This window comes from Nyctereutes procyonoides, unplaced genomic scaffold (genome assembly GCF_905146905.1).
Source record: "Nyctereutes procyonoides isolate TBG_1078 unplaced genomic scaffold, NYPRO_anot_genome, whole genome shotgun sequence".
NCBI classification, from domain to species: Eukaryota; Metazoa; Chordata; class Mammalia; order Carnivora; family Canidae; genus Nyctereutes; species Nyctereutes procyonoides.
Genome location: NW_026575160.1, coordinates 25,815,347 through 25,833,526, shown reverse-complemented (window position 1 = coordinate 25,833,526; position 18,180 = coordinate 25,815,347). Strand labels below are relative to the sequence as shown.

General features: G+C 40.1%; 1 long non-coding RNA gene across 1 annotated transcript in view; it reads right to left on the bottom strand.

Moving 5' to 3' along the window:
- Positions 1–683: 683 nt before the first annotated feature.
- LOC129502903 (uncharacterized) overlaps positions 684–18,180 on the bottom strand; it is a 37,703-nt gene continuing 20,206 nt past the window's right edge. The window contains exons 2-4 of the long non-coding RNA XR_008663071.1: positions 14,167–14,346; positions 1,173–1,293; positions 684–1,057 (exon numbers count right to left, since the gene is read on the bottom strand). This is a non-coding gene — a long non-coding RNA (uncharacterized LOC129502903). The remainder of the gene's footprint in view (positions 1,058–1,172; positions 1,294–14,166; positions 14,347–18,180) is intronic.

Here is an 18,180-nt window from a genome sequence, read left to right as displayed (position 1 = left end):
AAAAGCAGCAGTTAATGCTAGATTCTTATCTCTGGCATAAAGATTGTCAAGAAGGCTTGCCACATAGACCTAAAGATGAGCAGGACAGAGGACCATTGGTACATTGGTGACCTTAAGATTATCTGATTGATGTGTTTTTTAGGAAGGTCTCAATTTAGCCAGCAGAGGGCAAAAGAACACAGAACCATTCCAAGATTTATGATCCGAGAAATGTTTGGAATAGAAGGACTCTATAGGTGTCTTTGCAAAACTAAAAAACAAAAACACCACAGGTGTGATTCTTTTGAATGATCATATTTAAAAACAGCATTTCCAAGGCAGTGACTAATTACCGTTGACACTGTAACAAATTCTTGTTTTATAAAAAGTCAGAATTTATTTAAATGGTTTAAACGATGCATTTCTTTATAGAGCCTTAAATGCCTGACAAAAATATGGGAATGTGTCTAAATAATTTAACCTAAATTTTAAGAAATACTTTTATTTGAAAATCTCACAGAAATAAAGTCTCTGAAACGTTAATAAACATGCATAGCCGTGATTAATTTTACAAATCTAAAAAATGGATTTTTTTTCTTTTTTTAATTTTTTTATTTATTTATTTATGATAGTCACAGAGAGAGAGAGAGAGAGAGAGAGGCAGAGACATAGGCAGAGGGAGAAGCAGGCTCCATGCACCAGGAGCCCGATGTGGGACTCGATCCTGCGTCTCCAGGATTGCACCCTGGGCCAAAGACAGGCACCAAACCGCTGCACCACCCAGGGATCCCTGGATTTCTTTAAAGAATGTGATGCTACTGTAAATACAGAATGCAGTGACATTTGTTAAATGAGCTAACAAGTGTCAAAATGTTAAATGGGTTGTTGATTAAAGATGATTATGCATTTAGCCTACAGGTTAGTAAGAATGGAGGTGGGGAGAGGGAGAGAAGGAAATGCCCTTTCCAACAGACAGAGGGCAAAAGCAGGCTTAGACCCCAACAGAATCCCGAGGCCAGTGGCCATGTGTTCCCTCCAGTCAGTTTCCGGTCCGGTCTTCCTTTCCTGCTGTTCACCCCTGCAATTGCAAAAAGTACATTTACTATTCAAATAAAGCTTCAAGCCCACAGACTTCAGACCCAGAAAGACAAACTGCAACAAGGTTTCTCCAGGCATACTGTTAAAACACTTACCTTAGGTGTGGCAACCGAGTAGCAAATTCCCTGAGTTGGAAGTCTGAGAACCAGGGTTCTGGCTGGAGGGTGGACACTAGGAGGGTAAACCACTGACTCTCCACTCTGCAGTATTTTTCATCTACAGGATAAAGGTGTGAGGTTAAGTGATGTCAAAGATCCCTACTGATTCACAGATTCTAAGATTTCTGTTTATTTTGTCCCCATCTTATACTCCTCCATCTCAGTTGATATGTGAGCTGGTAAGCCTATAGGATGCTAGTCTCTGCTCAAGAAAAATATGTAATTTAAGAAAGAACTCTTAAAGACTCTGAGAAAAATAATCTTTACCAATAGAACTGTAGATCTGAAAGCAGGATATAAGAAAATTTATCTGCTGAGTAGAAGATTTTGATGGCCATTCAAAACACTTTTTATTTTTGTAAAGATTTTATTTTTTAATTTTTATTTTTGTAAAGATATTATTTTTAAGTAACCTCTACACCTGACGTGGGGTTCAAATTCACAACCTCGAGATCAGGAGTTTCACACTCCGCCGCCTGAGCCAGCCAGGCACCCCCAAACCACACTTTTAGAGCCCAGCTTTTACACATATCAAGTCTGCTTTTACACATACCAAGCCTTACTGAACTGTAATCATTAGGGCTCCTAGGTCACTGAGTAATCAAAGCACTAACTAAAGGAATTAATAGAAGGCAAGATGGCCCATTCTAACACTCCTCCAGGCAATGGTGTGAATGAAGCATTACCTCCTACCCAAACTTTAAACCATCTGCAGCGGCTGAAAAGCATTCAGCTTTAAGTAACAGAATATTCAACCACAGAAGCTTAAGCCATAAGGAACAAGAAGCTCTGAGCTCGGCTCTTCCAGGGGTGGTCATCAGGTCAGTAGTTTCATCCACATATTTAACACCTGATGCTCACAAGGTATCTGCCAGGTTCTAGGCAGCACAGTCTCACGTAACAGCTCCTTGAGCAGGGACAGATGAGTAGACAGGTGTAACTTTCTTTTCCAGCAGATTTTGCTCTTATTAAAGGGAAAAATCTTTCCCCCAGACTACTTGCTCTTACACTTCATTGGCCAGAACTAGTTTACATTTATTTCTTAACAGTTATGGATGCCAGGAAATCCAAGATCAATGTGCCAGCCAAATGCAAAAATCCTCAAAAAAATAATAGCAAACCAAATTCAACAGCCTAATAAAAAGGATCACACAACACAAAAAAGGAGGATTTATCTGTAGGATGCAATGATGGCTGAACCTACACAAATCAATAAATGCTACACACCACATTTAACAGAATTTAGAATGAAAATACTATGATCATCTCAATAGATGTAGGGGGAAAAAGCATTTCTTTTATAAGGGCACTAATCCCATTCACAAGGGCTACACCTCATGCCCTAATTACTTCCCAAAGACCCCACTCCAAACACCGGCACATTGGGGATTCGGGCTCCAACAGGATATTGGGGGTGGGGGCTGGGGCATACAGACACTCACCACCCACCAAAAGAGTTTTAACATTTAATTTTCTATTCTGTTGCTTAGCCTGTTGTGTTTCTCTTGCTCTTCTGTTAAAAGAAGAGTCTTTATGTTGAATCAACAGCCAGGTTATTCCCAGGGAAGTGACTGGAGACATTTCTTGGGGAAGATTCTCTTGGCAGACCAACAATATGCATACTATATGTTTCCACAGCTGCCCAACAGAGTGCAGCACTGCACTGCTCACGCCCTCCTGCGGGCGCAACTGTACCAGTTGCCAAATTCATTTCTTCTTTCGAAACGTAGAACATAGTTCACTCTGAGCTTCTGCCTGTTTAAGAAGTTAGAGCCAGAACCTTAGACAAAGGGATTTTAATTGCATGCTGATAAAGTGTCAAAACTATTGTGCATAAAATAGCTCTGGATTTTTTTTTTTTTTTTAAGAAAAAGATGCCTCCAGGATTACAAGATAAAGATTTCCCCGGTGAGTGAAATCTGTTTTGTAAGTCATCAGAAAATCTTCAACCTATGAGCAAATTCTCATATTTTCTTCTATAAGCCTTATACCGTGTCTTTCTACTTTTTGGACTGCACAGTAACACAATACACTAAAATGAGTGTTCTGCAAATTTGGTTAACCTATTTTTAACTTTAAGTGGTAATTTTTACCTCCCTGTGAAAACCTTAATGATGAATAAGGGCCACTGTTTGGGAAAGTTGCTTACTCCACAGAACACAGCTGTTCTGCCTCATGTTAAAGCATGAAGAGCTGAATCAGAAGGTCACCTTCTCTAACAGTCTTTCTCGCTTTAAAAAGAAAACATCCAGAGACAGCAAGGAAGTGGCGTGCTTTTCAAGGTCATCCAATAAGAGAAAAAGAGTTGCTCTAGGTTAAGGCAGAGCTTTTCAACCAAAGCAAGGTCCCACCACGGGTACCCAGAATAGCCGGGGTGGGCTCTAGGGTTTACAGAACAATTGCTAGAATTACCTAGAAATACAGAATCATCTCCCAAGGGGAGTTTTTGTTTCTACGAGGTAAGACACATTCTTCGAGGGAGTGATTAATGAGAGGCAAGATGCAAAAGGTCTAAGGCACTTGTCACCATCCTAAGTATAGCATTTAAGCGACAAGCAAAAATGTATATATACATTTCTATTTGAAGGGATGCCCTTCAGGCACCTAGCTTACTCTGCAGTCCAACTGGCTCTTCTTAATTTCAGCAAAACAGTATATATCTCAGCTTATAAAAACCTGTTCATCAAGTCTGAAGTTACACAACAAAGGAACAAATACCCTACTATTCTCATGATCAAATTACAAGTGCCTTAGCTGTTGGAGTGCTTTCCCAGGCAGCTTGCAGCCCATGAAAACCTCTAACTCCTCTGTTAGACCCCTTAGGGTCCACAGCGGGTGCCTCCTTCTTTTGGCTAATGGTGATGGCAAATGAACCCCCAGGTCACATGAGGGTGCTCACCTCCGCTTTAAGGGAAACCCCGTGTTGGGTCCCGGTGGAGATAAAGAAGTTCCCTACGTGCACGCATGGACTCCTAAACTTGTCAGAGGTTATAGCCACGCAACTATGAAGCAAAGATGAAGTGTGCCTGTCAATGCAAGATTAACTGTCAAACGTTTAAATAAACTTTTTTGAAGTTTGACATACATGCGGAAAATTACACAACTATGAAGAGTGCAGCTCAGTGGGGAATTCCTGTCAAGGAGCCAGATCATAGGGGAGTTCGCTGAAGCAGCAGCCAGCACAACATGAAATGTTGTGGGGGGGGAGAGAGCGGTCAGGGAAGAGCTTCGTGTGAAACCAAAGTGAGAAAACGTGACACATGTCCCCCACAGAAAAACTGGTGCCCATGTTCCTCTAAAAGGCTAACGCTGCCAGCACCCAGGAAGAGAAGGGAGGCCCTCATACCAGCTGTGGACAAGGGGTGCCTGGTTTCCAAACTGACATCTACATTCCTGACTTAGTCAAGATAGTAGTTTTTAATACCTGAAGACAAGACTTCAGATAACTGAAAGAGACCAGAAATGGATGTCATTTGCCCAAGATGTCCACAGAGCCAGAAAAGAAAATCCAACATGTTGTGTTGAGGACAGCTCATTTTGTAAAGTGGCTACATAAGTTTGACCATCCAGAGCCAAGAGATGAAAAAAAAAAAAAAATGTCTGCTGACTCTCATAAGTTTGTATGCAGCCTAGGGAGGCTTTGGATTCCGAGGCAGGGTTTTCGATGAGATAAAGAGGTCTTTTAAATAAAGTCAAAGGGTAAGAGCAAGGTGACATAAGATTCTCCTCAAAACTTCAAAGCAAAAAAGATTAAAACGACACCGTGGACACCTTGACCATCCTAAGAGTAGACTGAAGTTTTGAGTATAGTCAAGGTTTTTTCCAGAAGCTAGGAAAAATAATCTCCTTGACTAGTTATCACTTATGTACCTGGCCCTGTCACACCACATCTGGAGTCAAATATTTCATTCCAGGGGCCTCCCTTTCAGAGGGAAGTGGCCCAAAAGTAATAGAAGAATTTTAAACAGGAGAGGAAGGAGATTTGGAGCCCTAAAAAACAAGCAAGTGGAAGGAAGCTGGGATGTTGAGTCTAAAGAGACTTAAGGAGCCCATTTCAAGAGCTGTGACTGGCATCGTGGTAGCAGTCACTCTGTGTGCCTCTAGATGGCACACCTGCCACTTCGTGAGGGGCGAGAGGGTGGTTGGTTTTGTCTTTAGAACCATTGTGTCAAAACAACCCCTAGCTATCTTTTAGGGGAGAGGGTCATCTTAAGGTCTAACAAGCAAGGCCATTCCCTGCTGGGAGCTCCCTCTCCCTTGAAACATCCAGCGACAAGAAGATATTTATTCTTCACACATGGAATTGGAACTCAAGGTTGAGAAGCAGACAATGAATGAAATTGGATATTGTAGGCCTTGTTTTCCTATGTCTGCCTTTCAAGGAAGAAAAATCTTCAGAGCTGGCTCCTGGGAGGGCAATGAGAGGGTTCTCACACATAGTGAGGTTGGTCAGAATCAAAGAAAAAAAAATCAATAGAACTCAATGTAGTAGAATTCAAATAGAATTCCATATAATAATTTCAAGGTATTTTCAAGGCCCTCAGATTCCCATATTCTTGTTGATATCACCAATTTGGAATTGCAAAGAGATATGGGGGTTTCTGGCCCCATGGATCTTGGGGTGAGCAGTGAATAGTAGTGAACAGTTGGGGGTGAAGAGCAGATAGTAGCAGAGCAGAAGCCCTGAAGTGCCAGACAGAGCCATATGCTTTTCTCATCAGCCACTCAACCAACTTTGGATGTCATCATTGAAACCTGTGGGACACAATTTTGAAATGTGTAAAAACAAGACTAAAACTCTTTGGCAAGCAAGATCCTAAATCTCACATTCACCTAAGAACTCTTCCCTCCTACTTCCTCTCCTCCTTTTTCATAGAGTCTATAGTATACTTTAAGAGCAGCATGAAAAATAAACTGCTTTTAGGCCCTTTCAAAGAATCGTTTTGAAACCTTAATGGTAGATTTATGGTAGGGATTTAAAAATGGACTATCCACCCTAATCTAATACTAGTCTTTTGGTACAAGGATACCAATGGATGCACTGCCATTATCATAGGATCTTTGAGTAGTTTTATTTTTATTTGTGGTGGTGATGAGTTTAAACTGGTCCACTCAACATGCTCCTAATGAATACATTTTGCAAGGCAGCAGGTAGCATAGACGTATAATCAATTCATGGAGGGGGCCAAAAACACATGGATAAGGAACAATAATTATGAATAATATTTAATAAAGGTGTGGTATGTGCCAAGCCCTGTTCTAGTACTTTATTCACATGCATAATCTCATTTAATCATCACAGTAGTCTAGTAAGATAAGAAGTACTAGAAGTTCCCTAATATCCATGGGAAATATATTCCAAGACTGTCAGTGGATGCCTAAAACCAGAGATAGTACTGAACCCGAGATACACAATGTTTTTATCTGTGATAAAACTGAATTTATAAATTAGGCACAGTAACAGTTTAACAATAATAAAAAATGAAGTAGAACCATTATAACAATAGACTTAATAACAGTTATGTGGATGTAGTCTCCCCCCCAATATCTTATGGTACTGTACTCACCCTTCTTCTTGTAATAATGAGATGATAAAATGCTTACCTGATAGACAAAGTAAGGTTGGTATTGTAAGAGTGAGGCTGCTACTGATCTTCTGATGATTCATCAGAAAAAGAATCATCTGCTTCTGGACCACAACTGACTGCAAGTCAATGAAACCACAGAAAGCAAAACTGCCAATAGGGCAGACCACTAGATCATTATCTCTCCTTGCTATCAATGAGGAGCCCAAAGCACAGAGAGGTTAAGTGACTATTCCAAAGCCAAACAGCTTGGAAGTACTGCCACCTGGATACTGCCCAGCTGGGCCTGTTCTTCTGTAGTCATTCACATAATAACACAATAATTCAATGCTCCCAATAATAGCACTTTCTGGACACAACCAGTTTGCTCTGATAGGTGCTGTTCCAAAATTTCTCCACATATCCAAAATTTCTGCACACCTCCCATCCAGCCTTTGGCCTTTTGAAAACAGCTTAACACTAGGTGGGTCTGATTTAATGAAAATCTTGAGAATGAATTGAAAGTTTCTAGTTAATATTTCTGAATATACACTGTTGTGTTTGACATCTTAAAACAGCTGAAACTCTATCTTAAGAATGGGTCAGTTATGTGATTTTTTTAAGACAAATGAAAAGTACAGTTATGTTAGTTATGGGCTGTAATTAACATCACTGTTCAGTTTCCTCTAAAGATGATATTCCTTTCCTGCCTTATAATACCCACTCTTCACTGCTGGTTTCACTCTTGGTAACATTAACCTAAAATACTATAGCAGTCTCCTTGCTCTCTCCCTCTGAGACCTCGTTCCTCCCATTTTACCCCTCCCTCTGTCCACGTGACCCAGCATGTGCCAGAGGCTGGGGTTCTTGTTTTAAATCATTTGGGACAAGTTACAGTTAAGACTCAGATTTCTGAAACAACAGACTGGACATACAAAAACCAAAAAAACAAAACAAAAAAAACAAGCTGTTAGTGTCTGATTGCTATACTTAGGGCAGAGAGGGTTATGTCTGAAAGAAATGGAAGCTCAGCAGATTTCAATGTTTGTGGCGCCTAGGGCTAGAGTAAAAATGTTGGGGAGGACGTGGAGAAAAGGGAACTCTTGTGCACTGTTGGTGGGAACCTGAATTGGTGCAGCCTGTATGGAAAACAGTATGAAGGTTCCTCAAAAATTAAAATAGAACTACCATATGATCCAGCATTTCCACTTCTGGGTAGTTATCTGAAGAAAACGAAAACATTGACTCAAAAAGACATATGCACTCCCATTTTCACAGCAGCGTTATTTACCATAGCCAAGACATAGGAGCAACCCAAGTACCTATCAAAGGATGAGTAGATAAAGAAAATGTGGTCTTCAGCCACAGAGGAAAAGAAAACTTGCCACTCGTGACTACATGGGTAGAACTAGAGGGTATTATGCTAGCTAAAATAAATCACAGAAAGACAAATACCATGATCTCACTAATGTGTGGAATCTAAAACAAAATAAAACAAAACTGAATTCACAGATACAAAGAATAGAAGGGGGGTTACTAGAGGCATGAGGTGGGGGGTGGGGTGGGAGAAATGGATAAGGTGAAACAAAGGCACAAACTTCCAGTTATAGGTTAAGTCATGGAATGGAATGCACGGCATGGTGACTACAGTTAACAATGCTCTACTGTATATTTGAAAGTCGCTGAGAGGGTTGATCTTAAAAGTTCTCATCACAAAAAATAAGTTTTTGTGAATACGTGTGCTGATGGATATTAACTAAACTTACTGTGATAATCAATTCACAATACAAATATAGAATCATTGTTCTATATCTGACACTCATATGTCTATTATATCTCAATTAAAAAAGAAAACACTTAATTTTAATTCATGTTTCAAAATGTTATATTAAAATGAAAAGGCAAAATAGTAATTATAACAAATGACTCTTAAAAACTATTATTGGGGGCAGCCCGGGTGGCTCACTTAGTGCCACTTTCAGCCCAGGGTGTGATCCTGGAGACCTGGGATCAAGTCCCACGTCGGGCTCCCTGCATGGAGCCTGCTTCTCCCTCTGCCTATGTCTCTGCCTCTCTCTCTCTCTCTCTCTGTCTCTCATTAATAAATAAATAAAATCTAAAAAAAAAACCTATTATTGGGGCGCCTGGGTGGCTCAGTAGGTGCAATGTCCAACTCTTGATCTCAGGTCTTGAACTCAGGGTCGTGAGTCCAAGTCCCACATTGGGTGTGGATCCTACTTTTAAAAATAAAATAAAACAAAATACAACAAAAATAAAAATAAAAGCTATTTTTTGTGGTAAAAAACTCATAAAACTTACCATCTTAACCATTTTTAGGTATACTGGACAATACTGTTAACTATATGTAGCTTGTAAACAGATCTCTAGAACTTTCTCATCATGCAAAACTGAAACTATATGTACTCCTATACCCAATGAATAACTTCTCTTTTGTCTTCCTCCTCTGCCTCTAGCAACTACCATTCTACTTTCTGTTTCTAAGAGTTTGACTACTTTAGTTAGATCTTTATATAAGTGAAATCATGCAGTATTTGTTTTTTTTGTGCCTAGTTTATTCCACTTAGCATAATATCCTCAAATTTCATCCATGTTGTAGCATGATTAGTGATATTTAAGTTATTTTTTGGAAATATTAAATCTCACTGCATTTTCTATAAAAATAAAATGATTTACAATTTTTGCCAGCCATAGAGATAAGTCATTCAGAATTCACTTGAAAGAGAAAAATGGGGGGCATCTGGGTGGCTCAGTGGTTGAAAGTCTGCCTTTAGCTCAGGTTGTGATCCCAGGGTCCTGGGATGGAGTCCCACATCGGGGTCCTTGCAAGGAGCGCTTCTCCCTCTGCCTGTGTCTCTGCCTCTCTCTCTGTGTCCCTCATGAGTAAATAAATAAACTCTTTAAAAAAAAGAGAGAGAGAGAAATGGCCATGAAGTATGCAGTCATCAATGGCTTCTAGCCATACCTTCAGGATCTACCTCAGTGTGTAGGCTGAGGCTATACCAATCTCATGGGGGCTCTCAGCTAGAGGCTGCTGAGATGTTTCTCATTTGAAAACAAATGCCATTTGTTTTCCATTTGTTAGCTGTTTCTGCTCAATCCAGGACTCCTCTACCCACAATCTTTACCGTAGAGATCCCCACCATGCTGGGCCACACTGCCTCAGAACTGTACTACAGTCAGGGTATCTTCCTTCCCTAACTTACTTACTTTCCTCTCTGCCTTCCTGGGTGTCAGATGTACTTTGTGGTCTGAAGACTTTCCTGACCCATTCCTTCCTGCTCCCTTTTCTCATTAACAGATATTTCCCCAAATAAATCCCTTGTACTTCTGACTTTGTCTTGGCATCTGCTTCCTGAAAAACCAAAACTGGCACAACTTTTTAGCATTTAGTATCCAGTTAGTTGACAGCCTATAGAGTTGGTATTGCATTCTATTCATGTTACATCTAGGCCCACATATATACAATATTTAAAATAATATGAATTAATATTGCAAACTATTTCTTGGCCACCATTTGCAGTTTTTGTGGACACAACGCTCTGGAAACACAGATTGAAACATGAGGAGAAGCAAGAACATGGGCATTTGCACTACTGAAAAATGATATTTTGTTGTGCAAGAATCTATTACATTCAAGTTACCTAAGAGCAGGCATGCAAAAGTTAATTAATTTGTCTTTTCTTTACTAAACATTTCCGCTACTCAAATTCTCACACTAAAGCAGTGCCCATCTCCAATGTCTATAGTGGTAAAAACACACAGACGTTCAGGGCATTCAGATCCCAATGCCTATTGTTCAAAAGTACTTTGGGCAAAAGATGTGGATAAATATTTTGCTACGTCCTGAACAGTATTAGCCCTGAGGATAGAGGCATAATGTCATAGGTTGTACTAGATGAGAGCCAAGCTCTGGATCACAGTGGCAGAGAACCTTATATGTTTTCTGTGTCTATGAAATACTGGTGCCAAAAGCCAGTTGGAAAAGGAAAAGAAACCATGTTGCCTGGATCTAAAGATCTAGGTGCTGACACTTTAAAATGGGTATCCAGACTTCTGGGAAAGAGGGCATAGTAGGAGGATCCTAGGCTCACCTTGTCCCATAGATACACCTAGATAACACCAACATCACTGTAAATAACCCAGAAAACAACCCAAAGACTGGCAGAAATGACTCTCTGCAGCGAAATATAGAGAAGAGACCACATCAAGGAGAGTAGGTGGGAAAGAGATGCAGTCAGGAGCCAAACTGACCCAAAGGCATGGCCACAGGAGAAAGGGACCCTGCAGGTTCAAGGAGGGGAAAGGATCAGACTCCACTCCAGTACCCCAGGCACAGAGGACCTGCACCACGCTGACAATTCCCCATAACATTTGACTTTGTAAACCAGAGGGGCTTAACTTCTAGAGTTCTTACCATAAGTGGGGCTTAACACCTGAAACTTTAAAAATCAGTGGGCTTGGCTCTAGGAAACCTGGAGAGTGATGGAAAACTGAGTAACTGCTCTCAAAGAAATAGCACAAGAAATAGCCCTGCTGAGATATAGCACAGAAGTGGTAATTTGAAAGACACCTGGAGTGTATGGGAGGGCGATTTGTTTGCTAATCTTAGGGCCTCTGCTGCAGGGGCAGGGATCTTTGGGAGACTTCTCTAAGAACAAAGGGGGTGGCAGGTGCCATCTCCACCTCTCACCCCCCTGCCTAGATACACAAATCACAGCATGAACATTCCCCCCCTAGCTTGCTAACAGCATCCCCACCCCTGCACACTTCTGGAGAACTGCCCCCTCCAATATGGCCACCTCCCATAGCAGACCTGTACAAACCTAGCAAACACTACACACCCCACCTCAGTGCTCTCCTGCACCCACCCCCTTTATTTGTTTTTTATTTTAAAGATTTTTATTTATTTATTCATGAGAGACAGAGAGAGAAGCAGAGACACAGGCAGAGGGAGAAGCAGGTTCCATTCAGGGAGCCCGACGTGGGACTCGATCCCGGTTCTCCAGAATCACACCCCGGGCTGCAGGCGGCACTAAACCACTGAGCCACCAGGGCTGCCCCTCCCACCCCCTTTAATAAACATGGCAGGGTGCAAGCAGCTCCAAAAGTGATCAGTATCACTCCAAATTGACTCCTGCTCCTACAAGAAATGTTAAAGAGGACTCTTTGAATGGAAAGTAAAGACCATAATTAAGAGTAAGAAAAGTAGGAAGTTTCACAAAAGGAGTAAAAATGAGTGTATCTGTAATAATTAGTAAAGGGATTCACAAAATAAAAGGTTGTAATGTATGACTCCATGTACTAAAAATGGGGGGTGGGGTAAAGAATGGGTTCAAACTTAACCATTAACTTAATATAGGCTGCTATATGCAGATGTAATATATAAACCTAATGGTAATCATAAATCAAAAATCAGTAATGGATATACAAAAGAGAGAAAGAGAGGGAAAGGAATCTAAGTATATCAGCAAAGAAAGCCAAGTTAAGGTGAAAAGAGAGGAAGGGAAGAAAGGAATAGAGAAGAACTATAAAAACAACCAAAAACAAGCAACAAAATGGCAAAATATACATACCCATCTATAACTAACTTGAATGTAAATGGACCAAATGCTCCAATCAAAAGATTTAGGGTGACAGAATATATAAAAAAGACCCATCTATATGCTGCCTATGGGAGACTCATTTCAGACCTAAGGACACATGCAGATTGAAAGTGAAGAGATGGAAAAGCATTTATCATGAAAATGGAAGTAAAAAGAAAGCCAGGATGTGATACTTCAATCTAACAAAATGGACTTTAAAACAAAGACTGTAACAAGAGGCAAAGAAGGACACTGTATAATAATAAAGAGAACAAGCCAAGAAGATATAACCACTGTTTAGATTTGTGCACTCAACATGGGAGTATGCAAATACATAAAGCTGCTAATCACAAATATATAGGAAGTAATCGATAGTAATACAATATAGTAGGGGACTTTAACACCCCATTTACGTCAACGGACAGATAATCTAAATAAGAATTCAACAAGGAAAGAGTGGCTTTGAATGACACATTGGACTAACAGATATATTGAGAATATTCCATCCTAAAATAGAATACACATTCTTTTCAAGTGCATAGGGAACATTCTCCAGAATAGATCATATTTTGCAGCATTATTTACAATAGCTATGATATAGAAGTGTCCAAGTGCTCACTGATAGATGTATGGATAAATAAGAGGTGGTATAGATATACAATAGAATATTATTCAGCCACAAAAAAGGAATGAAATCTTGCCATTTGCAATAACATAGATGGAGCTAGAGAGTATAATGCTAAGTGAAATAAGTCTATCAGAGAAAGACAAATATCACATGATTTCACTCATCTGTGCAATTAAAGAAACAAAAAAGAAATATTGTATAAGGCAGGAAAAATATTCAAGACAAATTGCCAGAAGAGAGGGAGCTGCTAAAAGAGAAGGAAAAAGCTCTGGAGATCTTCAGAAGCATGCTCTTGAGTATTTCTGGTTGACTATTATTCTTTGAGTGCTGAAAGGAAACTACCCAAGGTCAGGAAAAGAAACATGGGACATGAGAAGTCCTGACAATTCCCAGAGGTCATGTAGAACTGGGAATGGTTTGTTTTGTATCAGCCTGAGTGGAAAGATTTCATAATACATGGGGCATTGTGTAGAATCCTCAAAAGTGGGCCACCTTAGTAGTAGGGCTAAACTATCTCCTAACTAAAGGTGACTCTAGATTTTCCCTGACAGAGAGTCCTTAAAGACAAAAGTGAAAAGGATCCAACTGGTTCCAAGTAACTTAACTATGTGCTGGGACAAAATCCAACACAATTTTAAGGAATACAACAAAACCAAACACTCAAAAATATGAAGTTCACAATGTCTAGCATCCAATCATAAATTACCATGTATGCGAAAGAAAGCAGGAAATATTATCTATAACCAGGAGACATTTTGACTTAAAAAATAAGAAAAGAAAAATATGATGAGTTAGCAAAGATATTGAAAGAGTTATTATAAATATTCAAGAAGGGAGAGAAACATGACCATTATGAGGAGAGAAATGGAAGACCTAAATCCTAACAGGATCACGCCCTGGGCCAAAGGCAGGCGCCAAACTGCTGAGCCACCCAGGGATCCCTGGATCTTCAGAATTTCTTAATGAAAAGGATAAAACTACTGAATAATTAAACTGTATTAGTTACCTACTCTGTATAACAAATTTTTCCAACCCACGGAGACTTGAAAGAATTCCTGTGTGTCAGGAATCTGAGTGCAGCTTAATTGGGTGCGTCTGGTTCCAGGTCTCTTAGGAGGTTGCAATCAAGCTCTTACCTAGGGTTGTAGTCTCATCCAACAGCTTGACTGGTGGTAGAGCTGAGATCCACTCCACAGGCCATACTTGTGGTTGTCGGCAGGATTCAATCACTTGCCAGCTGGATTTTTCCACAGGGTTGCCTCAAAACATGGCAACTGGCTTTCCATCGTTAGTGATGAGAGAGAGAAAGAGAGAATCTAAAACAGAAGACAGTCTTCTTATAATCTCAAAAGTAACATGATGTTGCTCCTGCCATATTTTATTCATTAGATGTAAGTCAGTAATTCCGTTCCAGAGCACTAGTGGGGAGTGCCCACGGGCATGAACATCAGATAGTGGAGATCATTAGGTATTATTGTAGAGGCTTCCTACAACAATGGCATTGGAGTTTTATATTTTTGAAATGATTGTCTGATAAATGGTCTTGATTTTTAATAAATTATTTTGCTTTTACATAGTAGCTAATATTGAAATGCTTAGGTTGGGTCAAGTTTTATGATCAATATTTTAGGCACTGAGCCTGTAAAATATACATACTGTTTTTTATAGGTTCTATATGTTTCATCTAGTAACTTCTCTTTCAGTAAATTAAATAGCAAACTAATTTCCACAACTCTCAGTTTTTTTAAAGTATTAAAGAGAAAGTAAATTTTCATGGTGAGAATTTCATTTATTATATATTACATAATTGGCCTAAATATTATACACACTTTGGCCATTATATATTTAAATATGCCCTTTCCCTTTCTCCTAGGACTTCAATTACGCATGTATTAGAATACTTGATATTGCTCACAATCATCAATGCTTCGTTAGTCTTTTTTCTCTCTGCTTCATGGGAGTGGTAGAGGGAGAGAGAGTCCTTTTTTTTAAAAGATTTATTTAAATAAGATACTTATGGGTTTTTTTATTTTTTTAAGATCTTATTTATTCATGAGAGACAGAGAGATAGAGAGAGAGAGAGAGAGAGAGAGAGAGAGAGAGAGAGAGAGGCAGAGACACAGGCATGGGGAGCCCGATGCGGGACTTGATCCCAGATCCTGGGATCACGTCCTGAGCTGAAGGGAGATGCTCAACCGTTGAGCCACCCAGGCATCCAGGGAGGGAGAGTCTTAAGCAGATTCTATGCCGAGTGGGAAGCCCATTGCAGGGCTCAGTCTCATGACCCTGAGATCATAACCTGAGCCAAAACCAAGAGTCAGATGCTTAACCAACTGCACCACCCAGGGGCCCCACTCGTGGATAATTTTCTATTGCTACATAACAAATTAGCACAAACTTGGAGCCTTAAAATTAGCAATGTGAAAGTGATGGTTCTTAAATATCAACCTGGAAGCAGATCTGCCAACAGAAGAACGTGGTTGAGCGAGTCCAACCAGGAAAAGGAGAAATGGAACCGGCTCCCCATGCCGCCCCCCAGCCCTGGTGTTCCTAAGGCAGCTGCAGTGGCAGAAGTCAAAAGCTCAGGTACAGTGAAGGTCTTCCTGAGGCAGTGGGAGAGACCCAGATCATCTGGAACTGGTGTGGAGACGTGACAGGATTCTACATGGACTTGTGCTTTAGGAAAACTGAAGAGGCCAAGAAAAAAAAGCCAGACAAGATCTAAGTCCTACACTCAGGATAGACCAGGTCCCTGAAAACAGTCTGTGAGAGAAGTGGCTGGATCATGAATAAATAAATAAATAAATCTTAAAAAGAAACTCTGAAGATCCTTTTTATTTTTTTTTAAGATTTTATTTATTTATTCATGAGAGACACACGGCGGGGGGGGGGGCGTGCAGAGACACAGGCAGAGGGAGAAGCAGGCTCCATGCTGGGAGCCCAACGTGGGACTCGATCCCAGGTCTCCAGGATCATACCCTGGGCTGAAGGCGGTGCTAAACCACTGAGCCACCCGGGATGCCCTGAAGATCCTTTTTAGATAATATAGGGGAAAATAATCCTACTTCCTACTTTGTGTACCATAGTATTTTCATGGGTCAGTAAACAAGTCAACATGTAGCAGGCTTTTACATGAAGATTCAAAATCTAATAAATTAATAATTTGGCACCACAACATATTCAACTATTGTCACCAATAAGCAGTAGGATATAGAGAACAGAGTTTGCCAGGAACCAAAGTAACACTTGGTTCATTTTATAATCGTAGAGAATTATTAGGTTCTTTTAAAAGTGTTCCAGAGAGATATCTTTAATTGCTGGTGCTATGTTCAAGTTAAACAACTTTCTACCCACACAAATGGGTAAAATTATGTGACTCACTAGTTCTCCCACTGAACAGAGCTCCACAAAACCTTTGGCCATCTGGCTAAGATAGCACCTTTGAGACTAACAACCTAAGGCTCTCTGGGACCTAATAATTATATCAGACTAATATATATAGCTCTTACTGGGTAAATAATGTCCATGCTGGAGACATAAGATAAAGAAAATGATGATTAAAATAGCATTGGTTTAAAGGTTAAAGCTTGTATTATTCATCATTTACAGTTACATTTGTTTCTCACCAAAAATCTTGTGTACTAAATGTTTTATCACAAGCCCTTTTTACCATGCTTATTCTTTGCTATATATTTAGGACAGGGTTTGATAATTCTAGAATTCAAAAACAATTTGACACAGAGTAACTGCTGGTTCCTTATGCTTGCATAAAAAGTAAATAGATCTATAATAATAAGAAAAATCCTACTACCTTACTGCCTTCTCAACCTACCCTTCGCTGGACTTTGGATTTTTTTTTTCTATTCTACATTGTTTAAGGCATTTCTTTGGGGGGGGGGGAGCAGGTTTACTCTAGCTTAATGAGCCAAATTCTTTGAGCCAACAACTACCTTCCTTACAAGCCCATAAACAAAATTGACCATATTTGTTATGGGAAAAGGCAGTCCAATGACATGGTAATGACTGCCTACTGTGGAATTTTCATCTCCTGCAGAAATTTATGGCCCCATTCACCACAGCATCATATGCCTCCTAGAAAAAGAAGCAATGGGTAGTTTATTCCTGTCTAGAAATTGATGTGTAGCCAGGGGTAACATGTGCACATTCACATCTGCCTAAAGCAGGGTGTCAATGTGCCCATGAATCAAAGATTCTTTAGTATTTTGAAATCACAGAAAGTCAGAACAAGCTACAAGAGGCAGGTTTTGGTAGATAGGCTGCACTTTCCTGAAATACATGCCTTGATCTTTTGCTGCTCCATTTCCTGGGCTGGAAGTTCTCTACAGGTTTTTTTCCCTCTAATATTATAATATTTGTGGACCAGAAGAGTTCATTTACGGAATCTTCCTAAGTTGTGCTAGCCATATGTTAAATCCTTGATGTTATATGATATTTTTCATGGGTGCTTTGGATTATGAGACACCGTGTACGTGGAAGGATATTACAATATAGCTATGGCTGGCAAGGAGTCATCAAAACTAGGTGAAAAAAGGAAATAGGTGAATGAAAAAGAAAACATAACAAAATAACATGTTTAGCAAAGACCACTAGTGGTGTTCCAATTTCCATTCCCCCCATTTCCTTTATATTAGAACTTCTGATTTTATATATTTTTTAAAGATTTTATTTATTCATGAGAGACACAGAGAGAGAGAGCGAGAGACAGAGAGACAGAGACACAGGCAGAGGAAGAAGCAGGTTCCATGCAGGGAACCCGACATGGGACTCGATCCCGGGACTCCAGGATCACACCCTGGGCTGAAGGCAGGCGCTAAACCGCTGAGCCACCCGGGCTGCCCCGAACTTCTGATTTCAAACAGCCATTGGAAACAGATATTCACCAGTAGATATGGTCATTTGTCTAAGTCATAGCCAGTGAGATATAAGGATTAGTATTATATGCACTATCTGGGGAGAGTCTTGCTGGCTTAAATGCAGACAAGATGAATGGAACACAAGTATCCATCCTGAACCATGAGATGGAACTTGTATGACAAGGATGGCAGAGCAACAATATCGAGGAGGCCTTGAACCCTGACACTGTGACTGATGTCTACATCAGCTCTGAACTATTTCCAAACTTCATTTAC